The 25,858-nt window shown below is 33.1% G+C and overlaps 1 protein-coding gene across 1 annotated transcript in view; it reads right to left on the bottom strand.

The window, feature by feature from the left end:
• LOC118186609 (thyrotropin-releasing hormone receptor-like) overlaps positions 1-25,858 on the bottom strand; it is a 529,209-nt gene that overhangs the window by 355,165 nt on the left and 148,186 nt on the right. The window lies entirely within an intron of this gene.

Genomic DNA, 25,858 nt, shown 5'->3' with positions numbered 1-25,858 from the left:
TTTTCCCATAATTTGTGGCTCGTCACCACAACAATGGCTCAACCGAAATCTTCTTAATATCAAAGATATGATCGATGTACATACCCCTATGTGCTTGGTAGTTCAAGAAACCGTGTTAAAACTGGTCATCAGGAAAGACAAACAGGTACCTGAGCATGTTAGTAGAGCAATAGGTTTCCTACCTTCACTGGACTTCCTCTCTAGTTCCATCCTTTACCTACAAGTCTCCAGCCTGTTGTTATCCAAGTAACTAGGTCGAATTAGTTTCAATCTGTTCTGAAGATTGAAATCAGTCCTGTCCGCTCTGGTTGAGTGAGGATACAGATCACCGAGGCAGAAAAATTGAGAAAATGTTTGAAGATGCACGTGTTCTTAACAATGGACAGAATACCTAATTCCACGAGCCTTCAAGGATGTTTCTCTTTCTTAATCTTGTCATCTATCCACCGTCTCTTTTACCTCTTTGTACATTTAGCGTTGGGAATGATCTTTAGAATACCGATCATCTCCTATTTTTGTTTCTCTTGCACCTAAAGGCGTAAATCTTGATCAAAATTCTCTTCTTTTATACTTGATAGACCAGACTGGGAACTGATCTTATCTTTGGAAAAGCTTACAGAAGAAATGGTAAAAGATGCACCTATTTATTTAGCCTTTATTGAAGTTATTACGCACGCAGCTGCATTCCTCATATTTCTCACATGAAAACATCAACTCAAACATTCAAAAGCATGGCAAAATCGTATATGCCAGGAAACGTGAGAACAACAGAGAAAAGTGCGGAGCTTTTCTTAGGTATTACACTCTTTTCATATTCTATTAGGATATACAAGAAATTAAAATATGTATTCTAAATATTATCATAAGTGATCACCTCTGAATTTAATGCTTAATATGTGCTCTAATGGAGGAATATGGAACTTTAATGGAACTTAATATGTACCTTATGTGAGGACTTTGCTTAATGTGTACTCTAATATAATTTTTCTTAGAACCGCTTTTAAGTCAAGAAGCATTTATGCCTTTCAATATTTTATTCATATATTTATTTCCAAGGTCGAATATTTTAAGTAACTAATATAAAATATGAAAGCGGTCTAAATAAAATATGTTGCTTCTTCCGAAATTGAAACAAAATCCACGTACGTAACTATGTGTGCGTGTGTTATAATCGGAGTATGATCTTTTATTTGTTCTTCACCATTACGCATTATTCTTGCAAATTTTAGATAATATACACGCTTGCTTACTTATCTTAAAACTCCCTTAATAATCAATAGAATAGAAATACTTAAACGCCGGATCTAGAATGCTGCTCATTTCTAGAAAACAGATGAATCTCAATATAACTATTCTTATTATTCCGCCAAGTAGCCAATTTTCTCTTCATTGAACAACCCAGAGGAGTTTAGTTCATTTAGTATGCTTAATTACACACGATCGATAGCATCCAAGTCCTACTTTCGAATGCATTTACACAGGTGCGGTTCGATCGGTACTAATTAACAGTCTTGATTAACTCAGTGCGACTTCTCGGCTGAGTAACATCTGGTAACATTTAAATATCCTTTTTAGTTAAACATGAGTCACGTTCCAGCAATGAAATCCTGTTGAACATAGATAACCCCTAAATTGAACAACACGCGCTTACAGCTTTCACTTCTCATTTGGGTTAAGTTTTGTTGCGAGATATTTTCATTTACTAAATTTACTTACATATTTCTTACAACGACTTGTAAATATGAACCTTCTTAATATGGACGTCATGCATTTTGGATTCGTTAAGAACATTTGTTGTAGATAAAATTTTAATAAACTAATACTTTGAGATTAGAAATATCTACATTATATTTGTTTCGTTTTTCTCTTTCAGTTGCATTTATATGCTATCATTACTTTATAAACCATGTTGATTGGCAAATCGCTAGTTCGTTGTTCAGATAACTATTGTCTGTTTGTCTGTTTTACGTGAGACAGTATAACCACGCGGATTCAGTTACAATGGAATTCTTCTAAAAGGAAAAGTCGCTATTTGAAACATTTAGAACTGATCAGGAAAAAAAATATCTTTAATGATTTTGAAGTTAACCAGTTTCTGACCGGACATGGGCGTTTCCCGGTATACTTCGCTAGGTTTAAGATACAGAACGACGATAAATGTAAACTATGTGATCTGTTTGGTGAGGCTAAGCATTTCCTCGAGAGGTCTGTCCCTACTTTGATGGCTTAAGAAACAATAAAAATATTGATTTTGAAAATCCCTTTTTATGCTATAAAGATTTCGCACAATTATGTAAATCTGTGATGAAATTTATTGACGGTGAGCGCCGGGCAGTGGGAATCAGTGTATGATATTTGCATTTTATTGCCATCACTAATTGGTATATTTTAATAATTTGTTGTTATCATTGTTTGTGTTTGTTATTCGCTTTTTGTTTTTGTCTTTAGTGTCTGCTCTTGTCTAAATGTTTGTATTTGTTCGTTTTCTTCACTTTTATGCTTATAATTATTATTTACACGTGATTATTCTCATTTAGATATTTTATGTTTCATTTTTTCATTTGTTGAAATGGGCATGGCTTGTCATGACCATAAGACCAACTTGTTTGGTTAGGCGGGTCGGGCAGCGTCCGCTACTGATACTGATACTACTGATACTACATACTTCTTATTAATTATTTACTTTTTAATAATGTGTAGAGACTATTATGCATTTTATTTAGGATCATGAGACGTGGAAATTGCTCAGTGCCCTTGCCAAGATTCGAATTCTGGATCATCGGACCTGCTTCCACCTGCACCACGAAAGCACGCGGTAAGATGGGAGAAAATACCTTACAGACATATATTTTTTTGGTAACTCATGATGCATCTAATTGATAATTTTTATGAGCATTACTGCCATTAGCTTGTGAAGTAATCTTATAGTAAACCAGGACTCCTGACGTCCGGTTCCTGTGTGCAACTGCTGAGCTCTTCTGGTTTGATGTTACCTGCTCTTCTGTTTTTGATTTCTTTTCGCCTTCAGAGCCATGCATCGGTAATCAGCAGCCGTTGGTTTCCTTAGCCAACTACCAGCAACCTCGCTTGAGAATGTGCTACCTGTCGTTTGGAAGGCTTTCCAAGCTTGAGAAACAGCACTTTCCGGATTCTTGGGCGACATTCCGGATTCTTCGTTGGATTCCGGATTTGTGGGTGACAAAATGAAACTACGCCCATCCTCATGCTTGCCAATCATTTTACCTAATGTAAAGGCGATCTGACGTTTTCCTCCAGCCATATTGCATGTACACTGCGAAGAAAAATATGGGACAGTTTTATATCTCCCGCTCTACTGGGCCGATTGACGAAATTCAACTTGTGTTTTTCATCTCTCGAAAGGCTGATTTAGAATATGTATTAGATTTATATATAGCATCGTTCTAATATAGGTATTTTGATACAAAATCGTACTTTTTCTGTATTAACACACCAATTTTTTTCCATATTTCGATTCTACGACTCAAATTGCGCCAAACTACCAAGTTTTGTTAACATCGCAAGGGTAGTTTTTTAAAAAAATTAGCTCTCAGAATTTTAGCTCCTCAACGTTAATTGAATTTGGTATATATGTATTAATCTCTCTCATTTTATTGAATTTATTTGATTCTTCCTTTCACATTTCGAAATTCAGGTTCATTCCAAGTGAAATTCACCCATTTTTTTATGATTTACTTTTAAAATTTGTATTTTTAAATATTTTTTATAAATTTTTCAAAAAAATTTAATTATAATTTATCAAATTTTTACCATCATCTTAAAGCATACCTGCAAAAAATTACAGTTTTTTATTCAAAAATTCCCCAGATATACGTGAATATTTATATTGGCGCGTTTTGACATTTAGCATATTTGTTGAAAGCGATAAAACATCAAATGTGTTGTGGACATTTTGCTAAAATTATTTGAAAGTAGGAACCATGTGATTTTTTTCCCGCTCATGTTCAATGTAAAAAGGTAGGAACGAGGTCTCTTTTTTTTCCGCTTCGGCATAATGGAAGGAAACAAAAATTGGTCGCCATATATTAAGAAGTGCGCCAAGTGAATTATTCATGGCGCAAACTGAAAAAATTGCGCCACGATAAAAATTGGAATTTCTTCGTAAATTTCGCACCAAATTTTACAAAATTTAATATCTACACATAATTTGAGTAGTAGAATCGAAATATGGAAAAGATTTGGTATATTATTTCAGAAAAAGTCCGATTTCGTTTCAAAATACCTATGTTAGAACAATGCATTATGTAAATCGATTATATATCCTAAGTCGCGCTTTCGAGATATGAAAAAAAAATTTTATTTTTGTTAATCGGCTCAACGGGACGATTGACAAAATGAAATATAGAACTGTCCCATTTTTTTTCGCAGTGTACATTCTTACTTTGACTTGCAGATTAAAGTCTAAAAATGTGTCTTCCTTTTTGCTTTTTAAATTGCCTTGCACTGCACACGCTGATTTCTCGTGTTTTGCATGCTTTGATATACCCTCTGATTTCATGGTCCTGATATTTGCATGTGCACCGCCTTTCTGCCGAGAAGACTTTTTATTATACTGATCGCAAAAAACGTTTTAAACACTTTCATGACTCTACAGTGAAAAAATGGTTTTCTTTTGCTCTCTAGCTGAAGTAAGGCCTAATTATCAAAGAAAAAATTTGTTTCTCTACAGCCACATTTTATTTGTAATGAAATGCAGAATACTTTGGTAATGATTCAGCTAAATTTTAATGTGAACACATGAAATTCTTAAGGCACAAACGTGATGTTCATAGCGAGAACTAACTAAGCCTTCATTTATACACCAATCAGTTATAGCTTTCTTACCCTTTTTCTCTAAATCATGAATAAAAAACGAGTATTTATTTTACCAGATATACTTCTTCACGGAAGTGACGGGACTATGATTAATTATAACCAGCCAGCTAAAGAAAAATGAAGATCAACTAACAGCAATTATAATTCCAATAATTCAAAATACGTGACTTGTAGACGTGATACACGTATTGCAAAGTTTCTTCTATCAGGTGTCACTAGATCACTAAACTAAAAATATCCAATCAGATTAAATTTAAGAAAAAATTTGGCACGTTACAGGAAAATGGCTGTCATAACATTGGGTATACAGAGCTGATTCTAGGTTACCAAGTAATCGGTATCAGCGTCAGAATTTTTCTCAAAATCAGAGGGCCCAATTTTATAGAAAAGCTTATTGCTAGGCGACACTTGAGAATTACAAGTGAAGAAGAACTTGTTGTATACGATAATTCTCTCCCTCCAGCATGCCTTCTTGTTGTAACGGTAGTCCACAAGGTGTGTATATATCCGGCGTATCGTATTCGGCGAGGGCATTTCATGGCTCTTGCTTCGAAGAGAACACACGCACATACACCATGTCTCTACAGTTGTGTTAAGAAATCAGTCTAATAACGTTGCACCAATTCGGTCAGTATTTTAAATGAGGATGAAGATATAGGTGTAATGAATGACAGAAATCTGGGAGTGGAAATGAACTTCAAGTAAGGACTTCGAGGAAATAGGTTGTAGGGTTTATATTTATTTTAACTAACATTTATTTTAAGTTTAAACTATCTTTCCTGTCAAGCCTTACTTTCCCCTGGAACTGCCAATGCCAGAATATGTAAATTTTAGTAGAACGCTCAAGGATTCAAATTATCAGCGGAAGTATTCTGATTTAAATAGAAGGAAACAAGTTCGGTGAGAGATATTCTTACTTAGCGAGCGCGGAGGTAGTTAGCGAGAATTGAAGAACCCCGCGTTGCGGCCTATGTGTTTGGCGGGAAGTAGTGGTAATTGTTCCAGTGAGCTTCAAGTCTGTTGAATTAGCAGCGGTATTGTAAAACGCGGTGAGTTAGTTATTTTAGAGAGCCTCGTAGTTAGAATCTCGTCTTTATTTTCTTTTCAGGTTATTATTTTTATTTGACTGCAAAGTTGGCACCGTCTGTAAGCGTCAATAGAACGCAATTGTAATTTATTACGTTGAATAAAAAGGGACTTAAACCCTTCACAAGCTTCTATCTTTTATACAAGTTTTCACAGTCACCTCTTGGTTGCGTGCAAGTTGGAGGCGCGCAACGTTATAAAGTGATGCAGGCCCAATCAAAATAGAAATAAGTGTGTAGAGAAGACAGAAGAGGAAAAAATAATTCTGGAATAGAAAAGAGAGATGAACGAAATTAAACCATTTTGTTGATGTTAAAATCGAAGAGTATGAGAAATTATCTTCTAAATAGGATATTCAAGAAATTATTAGAAAATATTCAAGAAGCTCGACGTTCCACTAAACAGTCACTAAATAAACAAACAGTTGTAATGTTACGAATGTCTTCGAAGTTAAATTTAAACTGCGAATGTAAGAGTAATTATTCGGATAAAAATACCAGAGGTAGCCGAAATTTCAAAGCTGTTTTGTAATTTCTATGGAAAAAGAAAGCTTATGTAAACCACGTATAAAACGTGGCATTTTGAACCGATTCTACAAAAGGAATGATTTTACTGTCTGCAAGGAAGCTTTAAGTGAATGAAGTTCCAGACACTGAAATAAATCTAAGAGAATGTGCCTGTAAGAACCCTAATTTAGGGGTGATAAACAATTTCAATATTGAACTTTCACAAGCAATTGCAACTCACATAACTGCAAATGTAAATGGTAGAAAACCATTTATAACTCCAAATACAAAGGAAGCTCCTCTTGCCAAAATAAACTATTTGTTAAAAATATAATCATGCTGTATTTGTAATTTAATTTGTTTGATGTGTATTGGAAATGTAATAATATTGTATTGGCAATGTAAGTTAATTACAGCTTTTTTTCGCTTTAAGAGGTTTGCGTGCAATGTAATTTGTTTCTTGTAATAAATACGAGATAAATGTATCTTATAAATAAAAGTGTTCATCATCGTAATTTTTTTCAACATTGACTAAGTTTCATATCAAGATGAACTTTTCAGAACCCTAATGCAGATGAGATTTTTTAGAATTTAAGATAATAGCTAAGTGACAATAGATTTATTTGGCGATGCATAGCTAAACACGTCCACACTGGGTCTGGGTCTGGCGTCTATCTGGAGAACGTGTCCTGCCAGAATGCATTGTGCCAACAGTCAAGTTCGGCGGAGGTGGAATTATGGTCTGGGGGTGTTTCACCTGGTATGGGCTGGAACCCTTGGTCCCCATTAATGGTAAGCTCAACTCCGATGCTTACTGCACTATTTTGGATGACAATTTTTGGATATTGTTATATATAATATATATATAATATATAATTTTTGGAATACTGCACTATTTTGGATGACAATATTTTGGATGACAATATTTTGGATGACAATACTGCACTATTTTGGATGACTGTTTTGGATGGTTCCTACGTTGCGGCAGTTTTACGGGTTGGACCCCTGTTACTTTCAGAACGGCAATGCCAGTTGTCATGTTTGGACGTTAACCAAGGCTTGGTATTGTGCCAATGGAGTTCACTGAATGGACTGGCCTGCCCAGAGTCCAGACCTGAACCCTATCGAGAACCTCTGGGACGAGTTGCATCGCCGAATTCAGGGGTGCACTACCCGTGCAAAATCGGTGAAGGAACTTCTATGTCTTCTCCAAGCCGAGTGGAAAAAAATACCACTAGCTGTAAAACAAAGACTTGTGGAATGTATGCCCCGGAGGGTCCACGCTGTAATTACCTCTCGTGGAGGCTCTACCAACTATTGATTTTGAATAAAGTTAGTTTCTCTTTTCTATCACAAGTGTCCAAATACTTATTGGTAGTCAGTGTATAAGAAGCTGAAAGTTACGTAATTTCATTGCAATATATGTTTTTTTGCCTAAAACGTTTAAAGTTGCCATTGCATTTTAGAAATTTTTATCCTTAGAGAAAAGTTTATTGAATAGCAGGCATTACGTTTACGAAATTTTAATAGATAGATGTTTGCGAAATTTTGCTTTTTCTTTAAAATTTAATCACTTAAAATGTTACTGTAATCAGAATAATTACTTTTCTAAAAATGTTCTTTACTTTAGTGCTGTTTACAGGTCCGAGCTGTTAAGAAATAAAATTTGGGGATCATTCTGTTCATAAAAACGTAGACCTGCGTGATCCAAATAAAAGGTATAAAGGAATTTCTATTCACTGCATCTAACAAAATGGTAATTTTTTTGTTCGCGTTTTATTTCAAGATTCTAAGCTAGAGAAAGTTGTAAAAGCTTTTTTGATGATTGCGTAAGATTTAAATTTGTTTTATGCTACTTTTATTGCAATTTAATCTTCAAACTGCGACAGTTTTCTTTACGTTTCATTTAAAAGCCTAAAGCTCATTTATTTTTAATTTAAGTTTAAATTTCTGAAATCTATAAATTTGGAACTCTTGAAAATGTGAATAATAAAATTTGGGGCAGATATATAGTTATGTATTATGAGTTTTAGTCTTGTTGCTGCATTACGTTTAGTGTTAAATAATTTAAGAATTAAAACTGAATAATTATGCTTGACATAGAAGTACATGATAATCTCAAAGTCGCATTCTTCTGACAGTTTTAAACTGAGTCAGAGTGACAGAGAATGTTAGTTAAGTTCAAAATAAGTTTCAAATAACATTATTTTCGTAAGTAGTGTGTAAGTGTTTTTACTTAAACTATATTTTCCGAAATTTATTGAAGGCAAGATTTCTGACACAATTTTAACTAAAATCCTAGAAATTCATAGAAAATAGGATGTTTTCATACTCAAGAATTAAATGTAATGAGAAGCAGTGAAAACTAAATCATGAAGCAAGAAGAAAATATTTGATGTTTAACACCACATGACGTCTTTGTATGGCCTATTAAATTATACACATTTTTTCTGCATTTCATTTAAACTTATTTTCTCGAATTTCATTAGAAATATTTTTCTCATTCAATCAATTCAGTCCTCATTTCACGGCAAGACAAAACTACACAAAAACTCAAACCTTCCTCATAAAAAATAGTAAAATACAGATAAACCTAAAACACTAAATACAGTTAAAAAACAATTTTTGCATTTAAAATTAGAATTTTTGCGCAAAAACAAGCAATTCGTCCAGCGGGAAGGGAAACAAAATTTTTGGTGCAAAAAAGTTGAAAGTTAACTTTTGCGTGCACTGGGCAAAAAGAAACTGAAGTTGGTGCATGAAGTGACTTAATTCCCTATTCCGCTAAGAAATTCAGATGTAAACTAATGGCGGCCTCGTTAGGTCTAGCCCCACACAAACATTTAAGTATTTGATAACTTTACAACTATTGCGTGCAGATTAACAAAAGGTACATAAACCTTAGCCGGAAAATAAGAAAAATATAACTCAAACCACTTTTAAAGAATAAAATGCAAAATTTAGCAACATAATAAGAATAAAAATACTGAGGTCAACTAGCCGGGTAACAGGGTTGGAATAGTATATATATATATATATATATTGGTGCGTATATAGTGCATATATATATTGGTGTGACTGATTGCAGCGAAAGAGGAAGCTGCACAAGTACATGCTATAACACTCCCGTATTCAAAATTTTAACGTTTTACCCCTACTCGTTTTCTGAGTTACGCGACATACATACAAACGTCACAAAAAAAATTTCTTTTGAATCCAATTTACAATCCTTTTTGGAAAAATGAGTCCTCTATTCTGTCCGAACGTAGAGATGTTAAGCAAAAAAATTATTTAGATAGATTCGAGAGCGGTCAAATCAGCCATTTTCGTTGAAATATAATACCCGAAATTTTACTTCGTACTAAGAAGCAACTAGAAATTCATAGAAAACAGAAGTTTTAATGAGGTAACATCTTTTAATTCGCAAGAATTAAATCTAGAAGAAAGCAGTGAAAATATAATAATAAAACAAAACGAAAAAAAGGCACTTTTTAACCAAGAACAAGAACAAAATAAGGAGTTCCGATTATCTATCTAATATTAACTATCCCTTTCATTTCTTAAAAAAAGTTTTATACAAATGTATTTAAAAAAAAAGGTGCACTACAATTTTTGGATATTTGGTGTTGGCACTATTAGCAGAGCATTTCTCTGTAGCTATACATAGATATTTATAATTTTATAATCCCTTTTATTTCATTTCCCTAACTTTTTAAATGCATACTCATTAAATTCATATATGCTTAAGGTATAACATAAATTTCCATATTAAAGAGTATTTCTGTTTATTTATGTATCTTTAAAAGGTATTCTCATTTTTATAATTTTAATATTATTCCTATATTAATTTTCAAAAGCATTCGCTTCTATTCTGCTGCTGACTTTTTGTATAATTTCAACTGATTTATTTTCTATCATTAACATTCACTTACCTTTCTTCAAACATTTGCTGGTTTAAGGCACTTCTTCAGGTGTTTACCATTATCACAATGCGAATCAAAATTAAAAGATAGAGTACACTATATGCTTCATAAAGGAGCAAAGATTTTAATTGATTTGTAATTCAACTTAGGCAGAAAATAATAACATACTTTTCGAACGAGGGAAAGAAAATGACTGCTTTCATAGTAGAAATTTATTAACAATACTTAAATTAGAAGTGCTTTAAGTAGTAGTTAATTTTTTATATGAATTATTAATTAATTGAATATTAAATTGAATTATTTATGAAAAATTAAATATTATTTGTATTACGATTTCCGTTATTATTCACGTATATTTTATTTTTTGGTAATAGATTTAATAATAACTCAACAGTGAAAACTAGAGAAGTTTTCTTTTTGATTTTTGGGAAAATCTTCTTTTATACTGTTATGTGTATGTGAGTTCGTAATGGATTGAACGCACACAGACCAATGACAGTTTGTCCAAATTTAATTTTTCCAAAAGTATTTTACAGTTCTGGAATTTTCACACAAAAGTACTCGTACAGCTCTTCTCAGTTTGACATAACATAATAAGTAGTTACTACTTTAAAATACTAAGACGATGAATGCAAGGTAATACAAAAAGGCCTTTAATGCGCAAGCTCACACAATGATCTTTTAATAAACTCAGTACTATGAGCATAAACGCGGAACTAAACCGAAAACGGAAGCTCTCGGAGGTGCTTTATAATTTTCCGCAGTCCAAGAAATTTACAATACTTTCGACTTTTCGAAAAAGTTTACAATACTTTCGATTAAGGTTTAATAGAAGGTACATACATTTACATAGTGCAGGATACAGTTATAGTTACGTAGGGTAGGATACAGTCATGATTACTTAGGGATCAAACCAGTTGCAGTTACGCAGGGATCGAACCAAAATCTCTCGAATTTGATAACTTTCGGTGATTTCTTGCCAAATTTGGCGAGACAGACATTTACCTCAACAAAACCAGCAAAGCAACAGCCTTGGTACTGTATTACTAATCAATGTACTAGTACCTTAATCATAACGCATTTCTGTCACATTTAGATGATATCACAGGGCTTCATAAATTCACGAAATTTGCCAGAAAGTTTTGTTAAAAGCATGAATCGGTAATACTTATTGAACTGACATTTCTAATATAAACATTGTACTTGTGAATTCTGTTATAGAAAAATAATCGTGTACTAGCATACTCTCATTTACAAAGGTTTCCGCAAAACCGTCTGTTAATTTTAGCAAACGATTTCGATTGGTCCAGAGTGCAAACACAATGGTGTAATGAATACACATTAACTGGCTTCCCGAGTGGAAAGAACACACGGGAGTTATTTGCTAGCGATAGTTTGTTTTTCCTACCTACTCAATCCTCGAAAGAAGTGATAAGCGTTTTTCGGATTGGATTCGCCTTGTGTATTTGATTCTGAAATAATTACTCTTTAATTTTACCTTAGCTTTAGTTGCTGTAAATGCTAAGGAAACAAAATTTTAATGGGAATCAATAAAAATGAATGCATTCGGAAACAGTAGTTATTTCTTTCATCAAATTCAATCATTTCTTTACGAATTACTTTGAGCAAATGATTAAATCTGTCTTTTTATAAGAGAGAAATTCTTATTTTCTTCAACGACGATAACAATGGACTTGTTTTATGTATAAAATAAATTGAAATATAGCTATAATTATTGCGTTTTCATTTAAAATGGTAAATAAAATAGTTTTGAAAAATAATTGCTATATAATGCAACATTTTTGTTAGCTTCCAGTTAAGTTTCCATTTTATCTCTTTTTTAAACGAACTCCATTTGATACACATGTAGCCCGCTTTACATCAGTCCGGGTTTATAAAAGACCCACTTTAGCAACTGAATTCGTTTACTCCCTCCCTCCGAAATAAAACCCAAAGGCAGTTTACTGTTTATTAAAAAAGGCTAAAAAACAATGAATATCATATACCGTGTTTAACTTTAAAAGGAAGAATAGGGCTTAGGGCCGAGCTTCAGGGTACATTGAGTTCCAACAGTGTAAGCTATAAAATTCACGAAGACGTTTCAGTCACCAGGAAGTTTCGCTAACTTCAAGAATAAGATAATGCAAATTATGCACCATTAATATGTAACTATTATGAATGCTGCAATGTAAACAAATGTCCGATCATGGCGTTAGCGTACCTCGTGAGGATGCACTTCCGTAGATAGTTAGTGCAGTGGAGCGATACAGGTTTTGGCAATGTTTTGGTGCCCCCTGTACTTCTTTCTTTCTGTCTGTCTGTCCAGAATAAGATTTTTAACATGATAAATCAGCCATAACGTAAAATTAAAGAAAAGGTGTTAACACATTTTAGAGAGTTTTCAGGATCCTTCAATTAATGCTTAAAATATAAAAATATTTTTTAAGTGTTCCATCCACAGATACTGATTTCCACAACTTTGCAGAGCCCATCGATCGTGGCGGATTTGCGTGTAGAAAGAGGTCTTTTGAAGAGCCCAAAGGCACAATATTTCACAAGTGCAACATTAGATGACTTCGCAGGAATACGTTGAAAAGCTATATACACAATATCTGTATCAGTCTTATCTGTATCAGTCAATACTCTTCGAAGTATGACTTGCTGCTGTGTCTTGAAGTTTCTATTTATTTAAAGTCATTAGAATAAAGAAAGAGAATTTCTTCTGTAATTGTCTTACGTAAAAATTTATTAATCTTAAAATGTTTTAAATGTTTCTTAAATCTGCAAATATTTTAAATAAAAATATAACGTTAAGTTGATTTTAAAATTTTTTTTTATGCTCTTTTTTTATTTTAAGATAACGCTGCTATAATCATAAACCCCTTACTGAGCCAGGTATGTACACTTTTTCCCTCTTCGTTTTCCAATAATAAACAAACCTGTTATTGTTGAGTCATTTACGTATACCCATGTCTCATAAGAATCACCTTGGTTTTCTCTTGTTACCAGCAATAACTTTAGAAACGTTAGAAATATTACGTACTTTTTTCGGGTATTCGCTTGGAGCCTTCTTTCCATGTAGAAGTACTGATAGATGATTTTCCCTTTTGGCATTAATAATGCTGCTGATTTTACACTTAGAAATATTAATATTCTCTTTTGGGATAACGTTTTTAAACCATGGTATAGAAACGTTTCTCTTCGGAAAGCTTAAAATCATACACTTCTATCCACAGCTTGTTTACTTTCGACATTTTGAAAGAAAAATAAATTTAAAGAATGTAATAAATTTATAAGAATCTTATTTTAAATTTATTTTTTGGGCTATATTTTTCGTTTCACATAATAAGATATTGCCAGAAAGTTTATTCCAAAACATTTGCATTTTAAAAATAGTTTATCAGAATCATTCTAAAAATGCGTAAAGTAGCTCTGTAAGTCGTCAACCTCCAATCGGAAACCAACAATATCAACGCAGAAATTATAGCACTATACAATGAGAAAGCAAATTTTTGGCATAGAGAGAGACATAGAATGCTAGGTTTTTAATGACCTGTCTGCTTGATTAATTGAGATGACAACTACAGGTTAAATGACTATGTATTACGCCCTCATCTATTATACCTCATTCTTCTACAGCTCAGCCCCAACTCCAGTTTCCGATGATTTAGCTTAAGATATTATTGAAGGTAGTACTCGAGGATGGTATCGTGATTGAGAAAACGTCTCGATACCACAGTTAATTTTATGATCCTTTGCTAGATGGCTAAACATCATTATGGTACCTTTTCAGTCGTCATATATGCTTTCTGCACTTTCGATTTCAAATAAACAGCATCATTTTTAGGTTAGATATTCTGTATGATTACCTAATCATTCCTAATTTACAATCTGAGGTAGAATATTCGTATTTTATTAACCATGATTTAATACATTATTTTCCAGTTTTCAGGGTGTTAAATATGCGAATTAATAGATACTTCATTAAGACACAATAACACGCCGAATAAATACTAATTCAGAAGTCAAACAACAAAAATCAGCGTTATATTTACAAAATATTTTGCAGAAATTTAACTTTCCGGTTGTTTATTCTCCCATCAATAAAATTCTGACTTCTATACTCAAGGACCCCATTCCGGATATGAATTCCTGGGGTATTTATAGGATTCCTTGTCTGTGTGGTTTAATTTACACTGGCCAAACTAAGAGAGTCTTAAAATTTCGCGTCAAAGAACATGAGGCATATGTTAGAAAAAAGGAAACACAGAAGTCTTCTGTTGCTCATTGTTGGTCCGAAAATCACACTTTCAATTTTTCTGCTGCCAAAATTATTCAAAAAACATCTTCCATTGGAGAACTGGATTTTCTAGAGGCATTTCACATTCATGAAAATCTTTCTGTTCTAATTCCAATCCAAATTTGCCTTCGGCTTTTAGAGAAATTATGTTTTAGTTCTGGTTTCGCCAACAGATGGCGCCACTTGCTTATTCTTGTCCAGGCTTTCTTATCTTATCTAATCATTATTTCCTATCTTGTTCATTTTCGGTTTTGCAGCTGAAGATGATGGTTCGATAAAACCATCGAAACTAGTCCTGTGAAAATTTTGTAAATATAACGCTGATTTTTGTTGTTTGACTTCTGAATTAGATACTTCATTGTTGTTTTTTCACTTAAGCGCACATAACTTTTATAGATACACTCTTAGTTAACGAGCTGCATTACCATCTGTTCAGTAATCTTACTCCATCCCAATAGTTAATATCCTGAGCATTTAGCAGTATGGTGAGATCCAGTTCACAAAGAGATTTTGCGCCAATCAGAAAAACCAATCATATTGTTGCGTAAGTAAGGGTTCGTAATAGATTGAATACACAAGTCCGATAATAGGTTAATAAAAGTTTATTTTTATCAAAAGAAATATTTCAGAACTATGGAATGTTCCACAGAAATATTCGTACAAGTGTTCACAGTGTGATACAGTATAATCATTAGTTACACTTCAAACTACTAAGATTATTAGACACAAAGTAATGCAAAGGGCATCTGAAGAAAAAGCTAACTCGGTTTTATCTCAGTCCACGTGAAGCTACAACTCGCAACAACGATCACTAAGCAACTGTACTCAGATGCTCTCTCTCTGGGCTTTTACAGTTTTCAACCGGCCGCCGAGATATTTCTAGTACTTTCTGCTATTCGAAATTACTGGAAAACAATAATAGTGTGGAATTACGGTTACAGCTAGCAAAGCTGTCAGTTACATTTATTCAATACAAATTACCAAGATATCCATTTACTCAATGTTTAAATGGCCAAATATAATACTTTTTTAAGCTTATTTATTATCTGTATCGCAAACACTCCTCTGTTTTATATTAACTAATAACCCATTTGCAGTGGCCTTGTAGTTTTATAAATTTGCTTAAATGTTTCATATTTCGTTGAAAATATTTATAGTGTGAGGATACTGTGACTTATTAATAATTCAAAATATGTTATTGACAGGCAGTAACATCAATGAAGTAATTATAATCATAATCAAGAACAATACCACAATAAAACGTACAAAACTTTTGATAAGAAAAGAAATGTGCCTGTTTTTCATTTGCTGTTTATGTAAACGAAGTATTAGATATCTATATTTGATCAGCTTGTGGATGATTGTTTAATGCTGGCAGTATAATGAGTATTTTTTATCAATAATCGATGAAAATAAACACTCCAGACAAAGAAACAAAATCGAAATGGGGAAACTTTATCAAGTACAATTTAAAAAATAATTTTTACAAACGAGTGCAAGGATTTTAATTTTGTTTAAAATTAGTTTTAACTATTTTTCAGTCGACATATAAAACTGTTTTACTAATGAGAACTAAATTAGCTTAAAAGTTTAAAATATATTTTTTTCTAATATTCCTACGTTTACGGTCTCATATTTTTTTTGCAATAAATAGGAATTACACCTGACTATATTTACGTATTTATATATGAATAGTTTAGGAGTGGCCTGATAAACTGAAGATAATTTAGAATTTTTAAGAATAGTTCTTGCTTAGAGGATTTCAATTAAATTGAGAAGATAGCCTTGCAAATTTAATTTTATGATGCGGTTTCCAAAGGATTATGAATGATGGAAAAACAGCAATCTCGCTCCAGAGATATGCAGATGATTTATACTAAAATTTATTCATATGTCTAAGAGTATCAGCAGAACAGGCCCACGAAATTCATTGTAGAAAGGAGTGGAAGATTGTGCCCGTCTTTGGCAAGAACCTAGAACAACATACAAGCAACAGTACCGCTTTCCCCAGTTCCGTACCAAATTTTGATAGAGAGCACTCCAAAGTACGGTCCGAGTGTCTCCCACGCTTTTGCCTCTACTATCAACCTCTCGAGAGGACTTTCGGTTCGGTACATATTTAGATCCCCTGCCGAGTGGACGCTATACACTTACAAGCATCTTCCATGCCTTCTCCGGGATCCAAAACCGAGGCCATTCGGTACCGCAGTAGGCTACCGTAACCACTTAACCACTAACTGGGCGGTTCACAACATCATTTGAACTTTTGCACTGATTGGAAACCATTCTTTAATAAAATTATCTGCTGATATGTTTCAGCAGCAATATTTACAAAGGGATGCATTGTGATTAGAAATAATTCTCTCATGGATTTTAATCCTCCAACCAATCTAGTCTGCAGAATTCACCTTGAATATAAATAACATAACATTTACTTCAGTTACTATTTCATGATTTTTTTAATTCTTACTCCAATGTGTAGAGTCATTAGGTTATTTTGAAGCAGCAGATATGAAAAATGAGCAATGGCCTCGCCAGGACTCGAACCTGGACCTCTTGAATACGCGTCAAGTGTGGCGGTTCCGTTACACCACGGACGCATGTAGAAAGAAGGGAGAAAATACTTTATATGTTCACCCTTTTAAATTTGGATAGGAGACGCAATCGCCAAATTCTGGTGGTGAAGAATCCACCACCTTTTCGTTCGGGCGCCACTTTAAAGTCAATAGTCAATAGGTCAATAGGCAGAAAGACGTGAAACATGTGCAGTGCCCTAGCCGGGACTGGAACCTGGACCTCCTGAATACTCGCCGAGTGTGCTCCCGTTACACCACGAAGGCATGCAGAAAGAAATATAAAATACCTTATACGCTCCCCCTTTTATGGGTGACTGGGAATTAGGTGAACGAGTTGCCAAATCCAGGTGGTGAAGAATTATCATCCACCACCTTTGTTTTTAGTTCGGGCGCTACTGTAGAGTCATTAGGTTATTTTGAAGCAGAAGACATGGAAAAGGAACAATGTTCTCGCCTGGACTAGAACGTGGACCTCTCAAATACTCGCCGAGTGTGCTACCGTTACAATAAGAAGGGATGCAAAAAGGTGGGAGAAGATATCTTATAAATGGACAAATTAAAGTAAAATTACTGCTTTAGCGAACTTACTGACTGTAACACGAGTATGAAGCAAAACATAAAATTTAATTAGTCCTACGATCAGCGGAAAACATTAGTAGACAGGTAGAAAGCGTAGATGAATGAAATGGAATATTAAAAAAAATATCATAAGTGGGAACTAAATCCATGAGTTTTGAAAGGGAGGCTGGTGTTTTGTTTAACAAATAATCAATGGCCTTAGTGTCACACAAATAACTTTGCGCAAACCAGTATACCTAGTATACTTCATCACCCACTGTGTTGCATATAATTCGTTTCTTATGACATCTGATAGCCTTAAATGATTGCCATGTCATTATACGAATATAAATTTGCTAAACTTACAGACCTGTAATGCTTCTTTTATGCGATTAGCGATTTTTGATGTTAGTCATGGAATAGACATTTTCTTGAAACCGCTTTCTAGTGCTACCTTTTGTTTAATTAGGGTTTTGAGCTGTTAGTTTTAATTTTTCATTTTGAAACTTATTTGCCAAGGCTGCATTTTTAATCTATTCTTTGAGTGAGTGTTTTGGGCTGTTCTTTTAATTTTGCTGACAGTTATAATTTCAGCTAATCCTTTTTCTTTATCTTCACATTTCTTATTCTTTCGAATTTTTAGGAAGTGCTAATTTTATAAACGAAATGGAGAGTCCAAGGTAACAAATACTGATCATACCAGATTGCTAGCCATCTAATACTCATAAAATTTCGTTTTATTCTCCTTTATCTGAATACCGCTTGGAAATTAGATTTAAAAGCCAAATTTGGGGAATAATAGCGTTGATTTTTTTCGTTGAAGTGATTTAAATTGGGAAAGCAATACACCCATAAACTTTTAAAGCCTTTAGAAGAAATCACATTACGTTGATTTAATAGTATCACTAACAGTTTTCTTTGAGTTGCAATTGCGTTTTGTTTAGTTTGGCAGTTGCATTCTCTTAATGATGTATAACTGAACTGGTTAATAAATTTAAGCGTGTTTGATGTTTCTGACTTGAATATACGTTAGCAACCGCCAAAGAAATCCGTCGAATTGACTTGGGTCAGTTTCAGGGCAAAGATTTTATCAAGACCCTTCTTTACGTGAGCAATGCTGTTTATGTACTTTAGCGTTAGGAGGAAATGTAAAGCAGTTTAGACTATTTATTTGCTCGTTTTAAAAAGTGGCTTGAAAGTAAGACGGCAAATACTTGCTTTCGGGAAAAATCAAAATATCCGATAACAATCTTGTTGCAGTTTCATTCATGTGGACATTTAGTGAAGCATAAAATAACTGAACGTAAACGCATATAAAAGCAGTGGAACCAATGGTGGTTTAATATATCTATCAGTATCATATTCAGATGCTTATCATTGTTAAACTTAATTGAACTCTCAGAAAGTACCTTTTAAAATCGAAAATCATGATATAAATATGATGCTCGAAAATAAACTGAACTTATAGAGAAGAAATTATTGCATGCTAATGAAACCGCGGATAGGAACATTCAGCTTCTTCATGTTTCATGGGCATATTTGCGAAGCGAACAAAATATGACGAATCTCAAACCAATTTCTTCGATTTACAAATATGCATAATCAGTATGAATGTTTTTACAAACATTGATGTGACAATGAAAATTGAGGAAACACAATATTGCATTTCTATCTGAAAATGTTTCTACAGATTATTAAAATACGTAGATTATTAAATTACTTCATTTGAAATTTCAAGTCTTGATCAGCTTATCTCATAACTAAAGGTTTAATGAAGTTGAAAATGAAGGTTAATTGATTATGTTCATATTCTTAAACAAATGGTTCTAGGTTTTTTAGGTAGACCTTGAAAGATTTATGAGGCAAAAGTCTTGAATATTTATTCGAGTTTGATTCTAACAAAGAAATGCAGTGTAATGTTTTAAATGTGTTTATGTTAAATTTCGGCAAAAGCAATTCAGTAAAACATTTTATTTTAATTATATGTTTCTCGGAAATACAGAATGTCTAATTTTATCACATGATAACAAAATTCAATTGAAACATAATTAAGAAGAAACCGGAAAAATTGTATGGATATAATCCTTAGTTTAAATAATTTCATTTATTGATATTTTTGAGAATGGTAACAGGAAACTTGTTTGTCTGCACACAAAATGGCGTCATGCAGAGAAAAAGCAATGTGCATCCTGTGGTTATGGGAAATGAAATCATTTAAATAGTTCGTAGGAAATTCCAACATGTCTTTAATAAACCTCTACCAACGAAAAAATCAATTAAAAGATATTAAAATCATTTCAAATGACCAGACGTGTTTTGCATAAAGGATGTGCATGTACGACAATGTTTTCGCCATTCGAGATGTGTTTATGCTCAGTCTCAAATAAATCCATTCTCCTTGCCAGCCAGCAAACATGAATTCCCAAGTCCACTGTTCATAAATATTTTCATGAACGGTTGAAGCTGGCATCGTATAAATTGCAGATTTGCCAACCAATCAAACCTTAAGGAATTTTCTGTAGACATCCTTGACCATTTCAATAATAATAACCAGTTTCTTCAGGAATTCATATCCAGTTAAAAAACAACATTTACTTTTTAGGACAGTTCATTCGACACAAGTCCGTGATTTGGAGGTCAGAAAATGCACCCTGTGTAAGGAAAATTGAACAAAGGAGCCCTAAAGTTGTTATCTGGTGCTCATAGCAAAGTGACTGGTTCCTTCGTTTTCTAAGAGTCATGAATAATCCGAACGTTTTCTTCGATATGCTGAGAATATTTTCTGCACCCCAATTACTAGAAATGCAGCCAAACTTTTTTTTCCAACAAGGTGATCCCTCTGTCACTAGGATTGCACATGTGATGTAGTATTCTCAGAGCGTTGAATTGGTAGATGTGGACCGATTCTAAGGCCATTGTGAACGTCACACTAGTCGACTTCTTTTCTGGTGAAACCTGAAGTTTATGCAGTTTATGCTGCAGACATCCTCAGGATCAAAAAGTTAAAAAATCGAATCCCAACAGAAACAGCTGTTGTGAATCCGCAAATACTTAATAACGTAAGGAAAGGAAGAAAATCACGAATAGAAATTCTCCGGTATTCCCGATAATGGTGCTCATAGCGAAGTGCATTAATATAAAAGTCTTTGAAGTGTTAAATAAAATTTAGTCAATCTTTTTTCCCTATCTTATTTTCTGTATTATTTAAAATATATCTTTATCCAGTCAATAAATTATGGACACGCTGTATATTTCACTAAAATACTCAATCGTTGAACATGCTGAGATTTAAAACTAAACACCAAAAAGGAAACATAAACGTATTCTTGTTAATTTTATTTCTATTTATAATGTACTAAATTTATAATTACAAATTTAGACAAAGTTTTCAAATCTTTTCCAATATTAATAGTCCTGCAAGTGTTCCATTCAGCTATTCATGTGTCCAACATCTATCCAGGATTATCAAACAAATAGCGATCGCTAAAATTGCAATTCAGGCGCTATTGTTTGAATCATATAAATACCAGCTACAGTAAAGAAGTCTCACATTAATCATATATGGCTTTAGTGTCAAAGGTGCTACTATTTAATGAATTCGTGAAACCATGGTGATGTCCGAATCCTCGAGGCTGCTCAAGGACAAACATTTTCAGTTCAAGATCTTTAACCCGTGAGCACAATTTATCTTCTGTGTTCCAAGATTAATCTCTATCTTGAGGATAACAAGAGAAATGAGTAGCTTCTTGGAGAGATGATAATTAAAATGGAACTTAGAGGTGAATAGTTGTGCAGCGTACTTGTAGCTAGGCAGCAAGCAATTGAGAGGAATAGATACTCGGCTCTCCCAGAGTGAGTTATACCAAATCATTAAATCTTGTAACATACTTAGAAGCCAAGAATACTGACACATATATCATTAAATTCTCTGAAGTTTCGGCCCTAGGAACTGCAAATGAAGAGGTAATGCGCGCTTTAAATAATTACAGTTCTGAATTTAGAAATTTACAGACCGCATTTTGACTAGGTTTGGAAATATTATTAATGATGTTTCATAGTGGTGGAGAAGAGGCGTCGATATTATTCAGATGTTTGCTCAGTGAAATGAACATTTTTATAGAATTTGGATTAAATGTAAAATGAAATTTTGGAATAAATCATTTTCGTTTAAAATGAATTGGCGGCATATTCTTGCCTGCAATAAATATCTGAGCCAATTTTAAAGATTTGAAGAAGTAATTTCAGATGAAGCTGTTGCCAAAGAGAAAAGAAAAGAAATCGCAATTTAATATAGAAAATTATTACGATGTCAAGTTAAATTTAGTTCAGCTTCTTGGAAGGAATTCATTGGGCTTGAAAAAAAAATATATATATATTAGAAGCAAACTATTTTAGCTTACTCAGAATCATTCAAGTTTGATAGCATTTGATACCTGAAGTACCTTTCGAAGTCATATTGTGTTCCATGATCATTTTCCATTTCGACATTAGTACTTCGTAATGTCCTGAAGCTGAAAAGCTGACGTCACAGTGTTGAAATTTTGCCTGATCGAGCTAAAGAAAATGTGCATTGAATTTTTCGTTTTTCGCCATTGTAAGATTTTATATCAATTTACGGCCAACGAGATATTATAACAAAAATATTTCGCTTTTTCTAAAATATTAGTTTTTCATTTTTTTAATGAATGTAATGTTTTAGGATGTATATCAAAGTAACTAGTTATTTTCATGTAAATTATTTGCTGTGTTTCCTTTTTTCCTGTCAGATTTCACCAGAAAGTAAACTCACTAAATTAAGAATATTCAGTGAGCTTGTGCTGTCACAATTTTTCTTTTTTCACAAAAAAACCTTTCCTCCTAGTTGAGCTAGACACAACGGCTGTTAAAAATCTTGAGAATGGTATATTAATTCCTGTTACTTTGAAGTCTTTAAGGTTTAATCTTGATCATCTCCAATGATTATATTAGATATCAGTTTTGTATTTTTTACAAAAGTTACAGAACGGAATTTTAAAATTTATATATCTTTTGACTTATTACATTCTAGTAGTCAGATATATTAATAACGACTACGGCTCTTTGTCTTGATCAAGAGTATTTTCATTTAAACTAAGAATTTAACTAATAGACTTGCTGTTTAAACACTTTTTATTTGTGAGATTATTAGACCAGCTAGTGGCTTACAAATTCTTTTGAATTACTTTTGCATTAAAAATATTCTTTTGGCTTTTTTACTTAATTTAATTTGATGTGCTTTTGCAATAGTTTGGAATGTCATTACTCTGTGAAATCTTTCTGGTAATTTAAAGCAAAAATTAAGAACATTAATTTTTTAACAATTACTTTAGCAAAAAAAGAATCAACGACTTTTGTTTATTACTTTCTACGCATTAAAAGGGCTTAAAGAATGAACAATGTAAAACTGAAATGCTTCATTTAAGGTTTTCGATTTTACGTGTTTTAAATGCAATGACGCTCACGAAAGGGATATCTAATAAGAAAGCTTTCGAAAAGCGAAGTCAGAATGAAATTTGCGGGATTTATGTATTGATATATAAAATACAAATTGTTGTAAAAACTTAACATTTCTAAAAATTAAATATCGCTTAGAAATTTCTTTCAATCGCAATTTAATTTAAGAGGCGCTTATTATTTTGCAGATCTGGAGTATCGGTGAAACTTGTCAAAAAAACAATCCACTGAAATAAATGAGCACCTGAAGAAATGGGTATTAAAAAGCAAAGCAACCATGTCATATAAGTAAAGAGAATGAAACGATTTTCATTTTGCTAACACAGAATAACCACATTTTTCTCTAAAATATTGAAAAAACGACAGTATATATGACACCCAAAATTTTTCACCATTACGCTACATTCTTCACTTCGTACAAGGAAGTAGAAAGGAAACTGAAATATATTAAAGTATAAATACATAAAAAAATCTGATACTGAAATAATTGTCAAATTAAAAGAAATATATATTCGCTTTTAACTGAATACTTAGAATTTCTTGTGGATGATTATTAAAGCTGCATATGTTATCATGCAGATAATTTGAGATTATACAAAATTCTTATGACTCAGCATGGTTGAAAATGCCACTGGCGCTAGAGCAAACCAATCAGAAAAGGAACACAACAACACTCATAAAAATTATAAAACTCAAAATTGGACCATAAATACTACGTGGGAAGCCATAAACGTAGCCAAACTAAACTTCATTAGTTTGGTTAAGTAAATGGTTTCCTAAGTTTTTAAAATATAACTTCATTTTTTTCTCGAACGTTTTTCCTGAAAAATGCAATATATTCAGAAGAGAATTTATAAAATCCCCATAGTGAGCAATTTTCAAATATTTGTTACGAAAATGCAATCAAATATAACCGGTTATTTGACAAAAACACAACATAAAAGTTGCCGTAGAAGTTTTATCAACAGATAAGTTTATTTTGCCAGAGAATAAATGCTGTATGGCAGTTAGTAGAATTGAAAAAAGAAAAAATATGCATTTTTTAGTATTATAGTATGTTTCCCTTCATAATTTTAATACATTTAATAACTATATTTCTTAAAAAGAAAAATGCTAATCAATTTTAATCACTTAATTTCCCTCCGTACGCACACTGATAAAATGCGTTAATGTTTTTTCGACAAATTGAACTTGTCGACTAGTCGATATAATCAATAAACCGAAACTTTTCGAAAAATGCTGAGGTCATTTATTTGCGTTTCTTTCTGAAAGCCCCGAAATCTTATATTGATTCCTAAGCGCTCGATGTCAAGACTGAATCCTCTTCTGTAGCAACTTTAAAATGTGAAGTAATTTACACTGCTTTCTTTTACCAATTCCATATAGTTATTCTCGCAAGCAGTACTTAAATACTCACAACTAAGAGGACAAAATTCTTAGTTCTGAGTATTTTAAAACTTAATTTAAAAACAAAACTGCAATTGATATTAAATATGCTACCTGCATTTTCATTTTTAATAAAGCAGTTTTGAGCTTATAATATTCCGCATTTTTTTAAATACTAAACTTTAAATGTTTTAAAACATAATGTATTGTGGCGTTTTTCTTTTCTGACACCATTTGTTACGTTATTTTCTTCCTTCACGTTTGTACGGGGTTCGTGTGGCTTTGGAGTGAATAACGACGGCAATACTTGATGAAATATCGAAACACACTTTATTTATCCAATATTAATCAGGACAACTCCAAAGAAACCTTTTACAGTCGTCGAAGATCTACTATACACACGCTGACACAATCAGAAACACAGCCACTATCAGGCTATAACGAGGAAGACAGCTTCACTGCAAAGCACCAGAGTACAGCTCCCGACTTTGTTCGGTCGTTCTCGGAATTCCACGTACTCTCCAGACTCTCCACGCTACAACTCGCGATGCACTCAACGGCATACGAGCACAGCTCCCGACTCTTCGGTTCAGTCGTCCCCGGAGCTCAACACGCTCTCTCGACGATGCGCTAACCGCGATACACGACGAGACGCCTTCGGTGCATTCGACGACCCACTCGGCGCTAGACTTCGAGACACTCGCTCAATGACTGACTATTAGCTCGCTAGACGAAGCACACTCTCCGACTGCGGACCAGCAGGGTTTATATAGCTAAACCGGTAAGAATTTGTTCCAGGAGGTTCTCCATCCGCCCATGGCCTATCGCCAATTTTATCGCCAAATGGGCGATTCCTCGCCAAACATGGCAACCCTAAAATTGCTTTGCGGGGAAGCTATCTTATCGCGCCTGAACATTTCGTAACAGTATTTTAATATATAAAAGGTGCTTAATTATATTAAAACACTTGATATATTTCCCTTCAGAAATTCAAAACAATGTCTATAAAATTTAATTTCTGTTACTTTTTTTAAATTATGGTTTCATGCAATTTTCTTCTAACTTTAAGAAAGTATGTCCGATAATCTCGTTTATTATTTTACTAGTAATTTGAAAGCATTTAACAGGTAAATAATAAATTCATGCAATAGTTAAATTTAATAAATTAATCTAACCGTTATTATATAGTATACCCTA

Source organism: Stegodyphus dumicola, chromosome 12, assembly GCF_044657685.1.
Source record: "Stegodyphus dumicola isolate Sdum_Otavi_A_Nest chromosome 12, ASM4465768v1".
NCBI classification, from domain to species: domain Eukaryota; kingdom Metazoa; phylum Arthropoda; class Arachnida; order Araneae; family Eresidae; genus Stegodyphus; species Stegodyphus dumicola.
Note: the sequence above shows the minus strand (reverse complement) of the source record. Positions and strands in the feature narration are given on the sequence as shown.